Source organism: Elaeis guineensis, chromosome 2 (assembly GCF_000442705.2).
Source record: "Elaeis guineensis isolate ETL-2024a chromosome 2, EG11, whole genome shotgun sequence".
In the NCBI taxonomy this organism is placed as follows: Eukaryota; Viridiplantae; Streptophyta; class Magnoliopsida; order Arecales; family Arecaceae; genus Elaeis; species Elaeis guineensis.
In genome coordinates, this window is record NC_025994.2 from 38,042,832 (window position 1) to 38,052,120 (window position 9,289).

Consider the following 9,289-nt stretch of genomic DNA (forward strand, 5'->3'; position numbering starts at 1 on the left):
TAGAATGTTCTTGCATACATTCGACCTATTTGGACATCGGGAACCATTGCTAATATTAACTTTGACTGATACAGAAATTGATTCCTATGCTACCAGCTTAGGTTCAAACCTATAGGATCATACACATAAAAGGTTAACCTAATCAGATGGTTAATCGACGATTGAGAATCATTCTAAGATTAGACGATTAAGATTGATGTTTGACCTAATGCAATGTTGCAGGAGATCAATTAGCAATTGGATTGCTAATTAGCTCAATCTGATTGAGCAATTGGGCTGAGATCAAATCTAATTAAATTTGATTCAATTAGAATTGTTTGGACTTAATTGGATTAAGTCTTAATTGGTTTATTGGAATAAACAAGTTGCAAGGGAGAACAAGTCCCCTGTTCGACTAGGACTTGTATGCACCTAATTCCTAATTAAGTTAGGATTTAAATCAAAATTAAATATATTTAATTTGATTTAATTAGGCTCCTAGTTAGACTAGGCATCCTTAATTAGTTGTAATTAATCTGGATTGGGTTCAAAGAGTTTGACCTAGTCTACATGAGAATCCTAGTTAGACTAGGATTCCATCTTTCCCTTGCACCACCTAAAAGAAGCCCACGCCCATATATTTATTTTCAAATATTTTTTTTGTGATATCCATGTCTAAGAAATATAATCTTACACCACTTATTCTAGAGATTTGAATCAGATTTTGATTTGGTTCATTATGGAAAGTGGTTTGGGTTTATTTCCTTTGATAAAGTCTCTCTTGACAAAAATCCCTCTCCCCTCTCTTGCGCCAAACTTTCTCTATGCCTACCTTTCTTTTTGTCATCTTTTTTTGTATGTGGTTTCCTGATCTCCATGCAAATAATAAGGGAAGGGGCGTCCAAGAGTTTGGATTGCCCATGGTTTCCTTTTGACTAGTTATTTACCTAGTCTACCTTATCTAGTGGTGCCTCCTATATGATAGAGGGGAGTCAGAAATCTATGATTTTTCATAGAAGAGGCAGAGAAGAAAGAGGATGGCATGGGTGTTTTGAGCACCAATTTTCTTGGAGGAGAGACTTCTATCAAGATATCAAAAGTTGATGTCTTGTAGAGATAAAAGGTAAGAGAGAAGATTTCTTCTCTTATTTTTCTTTCAATTATTTTCTCTTTATTTTGTAATTTTTATTTGATTAAAATCTAGAGAGAAAGTGGGATGGCATGGTATCTATGCTCCAATGAGTTGGGCATGGTGATCTGATTTTGGACATGATCTGATCATGTCCTGATGAGAGAAGAAGAAGAAAAGAAGGTCATCTCTTAAGGTTTCTTTTAGAACCCTTCTTCCCCATCAATCATGAGATTTTTCTATGAGAAAAATTAGATAACATAAGATCTAAAAGTTTGAGAAACATCTAGAGAAGAAGGTCTCCTCATGTCCAAGCATAGAGATGTTCTCAGGATATCAATCGTTGATGTCCTGAAAGAGAAGATCTGTCTTTCTCTTAAGATTTTTTCTATTATATATTATTTCTGATTTTAGAGAGGTCCAAGGGTTGACTTCTCCCTCATTCCTCTTTATATTCTTCATCTCTTGAAATATCCAAGAGATCTGAAGAATATTTTTAGATTAACCATCCGAGAGATCCGCAAGAAGCTAGCACTTCAGCGGATCTTCGTTCGACGAACCTCCAATTTTATTACAGCCTCGTGTGGATCTCCTGTTAGAGGTCGGACGCATGTGTGGTTCCAAAGATAAAAAAAATCAACCATGGAGTTCTCGACCCGTGCGAAGGTAAGAGATCTGATCTCTTCTCTTACCTAGATGTGATCTAGGTTTTAGATCTAAAATTATTTTAGATCTAGGGTATTGATTTGATCAATACCAAAGCTTTTATTTTCTGACTTATAAATGCAATATGACATGTTATAGGTTCTAGTTGTAGGGTTTAGTAATCTGATTACATACATTTATAGATTAAATTATTTAATTTACATATTCTACTGCGTTATATTTTAAAATATTTTGAAATTCATGCATGAAACCCTGCACTTTTTCCATCATATGGCGTGTAGGGGTGCTATTGTGATGTTCCAAGAAGAAAAATTATGAAAAGAGTATTTTGTATTCATGCATGTTATTAGGACTTCATGCATATGTGATATGCTTAAAATGCTAGTTATAGTCATATTATATGATTATATTTTTCATATCTTAGAGATATGACTAGATACTATGTTTAGTTGTTATGATTTTTAAGATACAGCTATATTTACATCATTGTGATTGATTGATTTAAGATGTGCTTGAGACCATTAAAGCCCTCATAAAAATCATATTAAGTCATAGTGTTGTGAAACCAGTAGCTAACCTATTTTTTTGAATCGATTAATTAATTGATGTCTAAGGAGGTTCAAGTATGGTGGTTATTTAATTGGTTCCGTTGCTGGTCTGGCCAATTTTATTAGTGTCTAAGAAAAGCAATGGGAGGACCCCCACCAATCTTAACACTTTTTCTGATCAATTGGATAGTTCGAATCTTGAATGATAGTAGCTCAGTATTTTGAATACTACATATGTCTTCCTTCATGCCTAGTCAATATCCTATCAAATATTATAGTAGATTTGTTGTGATATCCACAAGGCTTGTGATTTATGTCACAAATTGACATAAAAAGTATCAATTAATATCTAAATTATCTAATTTTATTAAGAAATTGATACTTTTATTATATTTTGCAGAAGAAGAGATCATTAATAGAAAGACAAGGAAAGAGGATTCCAACGGCATAAATTTTATGCAAAACAGAGTTAAATTGACCCAGGAATTGAAGAATGAAGAAAGAAGACTCAATTGGGTCAAACCCGAGTCAAATCAGATCAAAATTGATCAAAAATCAACTGATTTGGTGATCTGATTAGCCGCCTGGTCCACAGCAACAGGCGCGTGGACCATGGACCCATCGGCGTACCATAAACCCCCCTAACAACTCTCTAAAACCTCTTAGTCCCACATCGAAAGTTTTGAAAACCTTATAACCCCCAAATGCCTATAAAAAGCCCCCAAAGGCCCTTGTTTTATGTATTTCTTCCTTCCGATCAAGCTTGTAACCCTAGATAGTGGGGTTTTTAGCTCTCTTTTCAAGCTTCGAGTTTTGAGATTTTTGTAATAATTTTTTTTTATATATAAAATCTTATTTTTATGCAATTTCATCTCTTTACATTATGAATTTATTTTTCTTGCAATTAGGATAGTTTAATTTATGCAATTTAATTTTATGCAATTAGGTTAGTTTAAATTATGCAGTTTAAATTTATGCAATTAGGATAGTTTAATTTATGAAATTAGGGTAGTTTATTTTTCTGTATTTAAATTTTGCAAGTAGATTTAGATCATGTCTAGCTAAGCATCCCTTCTAGGGTTTGCGATGAAGCTAGATCATGAGTAGGGATTTTACATAGGGTTCTTTCTTTTTCTTAGGGTTTCTTTTCTTCCTCTTTTGCCAAGAATTTTTGATGAACTACAGTTGGGTCAGAGTCCCTTCATAGTTCATGCTTGATTCAGTGCATAGGAGGAGAAAACCCTAAGGGATCCTAGTTATTACTCCCCTGTAAAGAATCTTGATGGGTTATCGTTGGGCCTTAGTCCCTTCATAATCTATGCTTGGGAAAGACAAGAGGAGTAGTCGTTAGGATCATTAAGAAAAATTCTAGGTAGAATTCCCTAATCTAGATCTAGTGGATTCAAAAACCCTAGATCCTTAGTCTTATTGTCTTTAGCAAACAACTTTCGACTTTCGATTTTTGTTAAAGCTCGCTTGAGCATAGATTTGAAAATCATTTTTAAAACCAAGTCTCTGTGGGATCGATCCGTACTCGCTGGTCGTGCTACTCTGCACACCGTGCGCTTGCGATTTTATTTACAAATTTTAAGATTTGCACATCAAGTTTTTGGCGCCGTTGCCGGGGATTTGGCGTTTTAAATTATTTTCAAATATTTGTTCTTCGTGCGTTATAACTCTCTTTCTTTTTTCTTTAGGTTTCTATATTTAGTTGGTGATTGCTGGAAAACTCAGGTATGCTTCTAATTTCTCTTTTATTATTTTTAGTTAATTACTTTTGCTTTTAGACCTAATCATTTGAATTTACTTAATCATAAAAAAATATATATATAAAACAAAACAAAAGACATTTCATAATCGTGAAGTAAAATATCAAAATAAAAAAAAAAAATTCTAAATTAAAATCTTTTACATTCTTGGTCATCTTGTTTATTTGTATTTGCATTTTCATAATTAATCTAAGGGCATCAACCCATTAACAAGATAAGGTGGGGATTTCATTACCCTTCCTTAGCCCAAAAACCATCTCCATCATATTGCATTACCTAGACTTTTAATCTTAAAATCAATTAGACGTCAACCTTAAGGAATTCGAGCTCAATAGGACAAGGAACCCTAAGAGTTCTACCAAGTTTGAGTTGTTTGATTAGTTGGTGTCTAGGCAAGTCTCTGAGGGTGGTTTGTTAAATTGGTTTAGTTGCTGGCCTGGCCAACTCGTTTGGTGTCTAGAAAGGCAACGATGAGTGAACCTCCCACCTCTTATACTTATCTGGCTAACTAGTTGATCAATCTCCACTTGGAAGGTTTGAAGGGTCATCTTGGAACAGTTAGGAGCTGTCTAGATTTAGGTTAACCCTAGGATAGATTGAGTTTAATTTATTGATTCACTTGTTTGAAAAAAAAAAAAAATTTAAAATTTAAATTAATTTGGTTACTTTTCTTTAGATTTAGGACTCCTTAGGATCTTCTCTTTAGAACTTTTTCTCTTTTCTTTCTTTTCCTTATACATAAAAATTTTATTAAAAAAAAAAAAATTATATAAACATCGAGAACCGTACACCTCGTGTGTGGAGAAGAGTGTCGGGTCGTCTAGTTAGAATTGAGTCAATTCCTGTTGTTCCAATGGCTGAACCAATCCAACCCATGACCTTTAAGGATTTGTATTATCCAGTTGGCTCCATCCAACCATCTTGTATCAGGTTGCCACAACCCACAGCTAACAATTTTGAAATCAAACCTCAAATCATAAATATGCTTCCAAAATTCACAGGATTAGAGGATGCTTATATATTTATTAGAGAATTTGAGGAGGTATGTGCAACCATGAAACTGCAATTAACAGAGGATGAGGTCAAACTTAGATTAATCAACTTTGCCCTTAAGGACAATGCTAAGAAGTGGCTTTATAGTCTGCCAAACTATTCTGTCACTATCTGGGAGGGCTTTGTGAGAATATTTTTAAAAAAGTATTTTCCCCATCATAAAACAGCTAGGATTAGGAATGAAATAAATCAATTATACCAACTAGCTGGTGAATCATTTTGGAAGTACTTTGATCGTTTCAAGAATCTTTTAACCCAATGCCCACACCATGGAATAGAAACTTGGAGACTATGCCAGATCATCTATGAGGGGTTAGATTCAAACTCAAGAACCATGCTAGAGTCCATGTGCCAAGGCCAATTTATGGACAAAGAAACTACTGAAGCTTGGCAATTCTTAGAAGACCTAGCCAAGAAAAATTTACAGTGGGAAACAACTAGGGAACCTGATAAAGCTACACCTTCAAGAGGAGGAATGCATCAAATTCAACCAACCCTAGCATCAGAGGCCAAGATTGCAACCTTAACACGTAGATTGGAAGCCTTAGAATTACAGAGACCAGCCAATGTAATCAAATATCTGCACCCATGTGTAAAGGGTGCAATGCACCAGACCATGTCTTAGAAGAATGTTCCTACTCGAATGAGTGTGCACAGGTGAATGCCACCTATCAAGGACCATTGAACAATCCTTATGCACCCACATATAACCCAGGTTGGAGGAATCACCCGAATTTCTCATGGTCCCAGAATCCTAATGTAGGTAATCCAAATTTCAATCAGCAAAATCTAAGGCCCAACCCAGTAATGAACAACCCGCCAGGCTTCCATGATAATGACAAGAAAATTACCTCTTTAGAGAAAAGCCTAGAAGCCATGATGAAAACACATACTAGCTTTATGCAAACTACGGGTCAACTCATAAATAATAACACCCAAGCTATAGCCCGTCTGGAAATGCAAGTAAGTCAGCTGGCTTCGACCATTAGTGAACGAGAACATGGTAGGTTACCTAGCCAACATGAGCCAAATCCTAGGAACCAAAATGGTCCACGACCCCAACAAGGAAACCAAGTTAATGGTGTAAATGCCATTCATACCTTAAGATCAGGAAAACAAATAGACAATAAGTAGTTGCACTTGATGATATAGATGACTCATCTGCCGAGTCACCTTCTAAAACTACTACCTTTCAACCTCAAGCACCAGAAACTGAAAATTCACCTAGTCCAGTACTTAAAAGTCCTAGAGTTCCTTTTCCAAACAGACTGAAATCCAATAAATCTGAACATTTAGACAAAATTTTAGAGGTATTTAAACAAGTCCAAGTTAATATTCCTCTTTTAGATATAATCCATCAGGTTCCAACTTATGCCAAATTTTTAAAAGATCTTTGCACTAGGAAAAGGACCACTAATGTACCAAAGAAAGCATTTTTGGCTGCAAGTGTCAGTTCATACCTATCTAGCCATGTGCCAATTAAATATAAGGACCCTGGAGCTCCAACAATTTCTTGTGTTATTGGAGAAACCAATATAAAAAAGGCCTTGCTAGATCTAGGAGCTAGTGTGAATATCCTTCCATATTCGGTGTATGAACAACTAGGATTAGAAAAACTTCAACCTACTGGGATCACATTACAGTTAGCCGATAGATCTCTCAGGATCCCTAAGGGAATGGTCGAGGATGTTCTGATAAAGGTTGAAATTTCATTTTCCCTGTAGATTTTATTGTTTTAGAGACTGAGCCAGTTGCGAATCCTAAAGGACATATACCTGTCATTTTAGGAAGACCATTCTTAGCTACGGCCAATGCTGAAATCAATTGTCGAAATGGTCTAATGAAGTTATCCTTTGGGAATATGACCATTGAGCTTAATGTTTTTAACTTAGAACAGGAATCCTCTTCTCATGCTGATGTCAATGTAGTCCAAGATGGTATTTATGAATCCATTGACATTAGTGATGATGAAGTCGACCTAGAGTCTAACCCCTGGTTAATCCATGAGTCTGAGGATGTCAATGAAATACTTAAAGAAAATCAGATTAATCAGGAATCGACACTTCCTACTGAACCAATCATTGAGATGGTGAAACCATCACCTAAACCATCGATAGAGGAAGCACCCATTTTAGAACTGAAACCCCTCCCAGAACATCTCAAGTATGCATATCTAGGACCCAAAGAAACTTTGCCTGTAATTATTGCATCAGACCTAGATCCCAAGCAAGAGGAGGAGTTAGTGTCAGTTCTAAAAGCAAATCAGGAAGCAATAGGTTGGACCATAGCAGATATCAAAGGAATAAGCCCTTCTATAGTTCAACATAGAATATACTTAGAGGAAGAGGCTAAACCAACAAGAGAAGCCCAAAGAAGGCTTAATCCAGTTATGAAGGATGTAGTTAAAAAGGAGATTCTGAAACTCCTAGATAGTGGAATAATTTATCCTATTTCTGATAGCTCTTGGGTAAGCCCAGTTCAAGTAGTACCCAAAAATCTGGGGTAACAGTGGTCCAAAATGATGCAAACGAACTTATCCCAACTAGGACCCAAACGGGATGGAGGGTCTGTATAGACTATAGAAAGTTGAATGCTGCGACAAGGAAAGATCACTTTCCTTTGCCATTTATTGATCAAATGTTGGAAAGACTAGCCGGACAAGAGTTTTACTATTTTCTTGATGGATACTCCGGTTACAACCAGATCCCCATAGCCGCTGAAGATCAAGAAAAGACTACATTCACCTGTCCATTTGGTACTTTTGCCTATAGACGAATGCCCTTTGGACTATGTAATGCACCGGCAACCTTTCAGAGATGCATGATCAGCATGTTTTCAGATATGATAGAACGATTTCTAGAAATTTTTATGGATGACTTTTCTTTTTTGGTCTAACCTTCTCCGAGTGTCTGAATCACCTGCAATTAGTTCTAGAACGATGTAAGGAGAAGCACCTAGTTCTCAACTGGAAAAAATGTCAGTTTATGGTCAAACAGGGAATAGTTCTTGGCCATGTCATTTCTAAAAAGGGGATTGAAGTGGACAAGGCCAAAATAGATCTAATTGCAAGTCTTCCACCACCTAAATCTGTGAAAGAAATACGTTCATTTTTAGGTCATGCTGGATTCTATAGAAGGTTTATTGCCAACTTTAGCAAAGTAGCACGTCCACTGACTAATCTTTTGGCAAAGGATACCAAATTTGAATTTACTCATGAGTGCTTGGAATCCTTTGAATTTCTAAAAATGCACTTGTATCAGCTCCAATCATTCATCCTCCTGTCTGGTCTGAACCATTTGAATTAATGTGTGATGCGTCCGATCATGTTGTGGGCGCAATCTTAGGTCAACGAATAAATAAGCTACCTAGAGTGATATATTATGCAAGTAAAACCTTAAATGATGCGCAGCTTAACTACACCACAACTGAGAAGGAGTTCCTTGCCGTTGTCTTTGCTTTAGAGAAATTTAGATCTTATTTGATTGGACCCACACCATTGTTTACACCGATCACTCAGCCATTAGACATCTCCTAGCAAAGAAGGATGCCAAGGCACGTTTAATCAGATGGATTTTGCTCCTTCAAGAATTTGACCTAGAAATTAGGGACAAGAAAGGCACTGAGAACGTTGTAGCAGATCATTTGTCCCGAATTTCAGTCGCACCATCTAGTGAACCACCCATCAATGAATCTTTCCCAGATGAGCAACTCATGTCTGTGTCTACTGAACCTTGGTTTGCTGATATTGTAAATTATTTAGCCATAGGTAAGATACCTTCTCATTGGACTAAGTAGGATAAATATAAATTCTTTGCCCAAGTGAAGTATTTCATTTGGGATGATCCTTATCTTTTTAAACAATGTCCTGATCAAATTATTAGAAGGTGTATCCCAGATAACGAAGTCATGAATATTTTATCTTTTTGTCATGATCAAGCATGTGGGGGTCACTTTGCGTCTAAGAAAACTGCTGCTAAGGTTCTCCAATGTGGTTTTTATTGCCCAATTTGTTTAAGGATGCTCATGAATATTGTAAAAGTTGTGCTCAATGTCAGAAAATGGGTCGAATCACCAAGCGACACATGATGCCACTCAACCCAATCTTGGTAGTTGAAGTTTTTGATGTTTGGGGAATCGATTTCATG

The 9,289-nt window shown here is 36.1% G+C and overlaps 1 non-coding gene across 1 annotated transcript; it reads right to left on the reverse strand.

The window, feature by feature from the left end:
• Positions 1-5,313: 5,313 nt before the first annotated feature.
• On the reverse strand, positions 5,314-5,420 carry LOC140855955 (small nucleolar RNA R71). The gene has a single exon (XR_012139397.1). It is a non-coding gene; the product is annotated as a small nucleolar RNA R71 (small nucleolar RNA).
• Between the last annotated feature and the right edge of the window lie 3,869 nt (positions 5,421-9,289).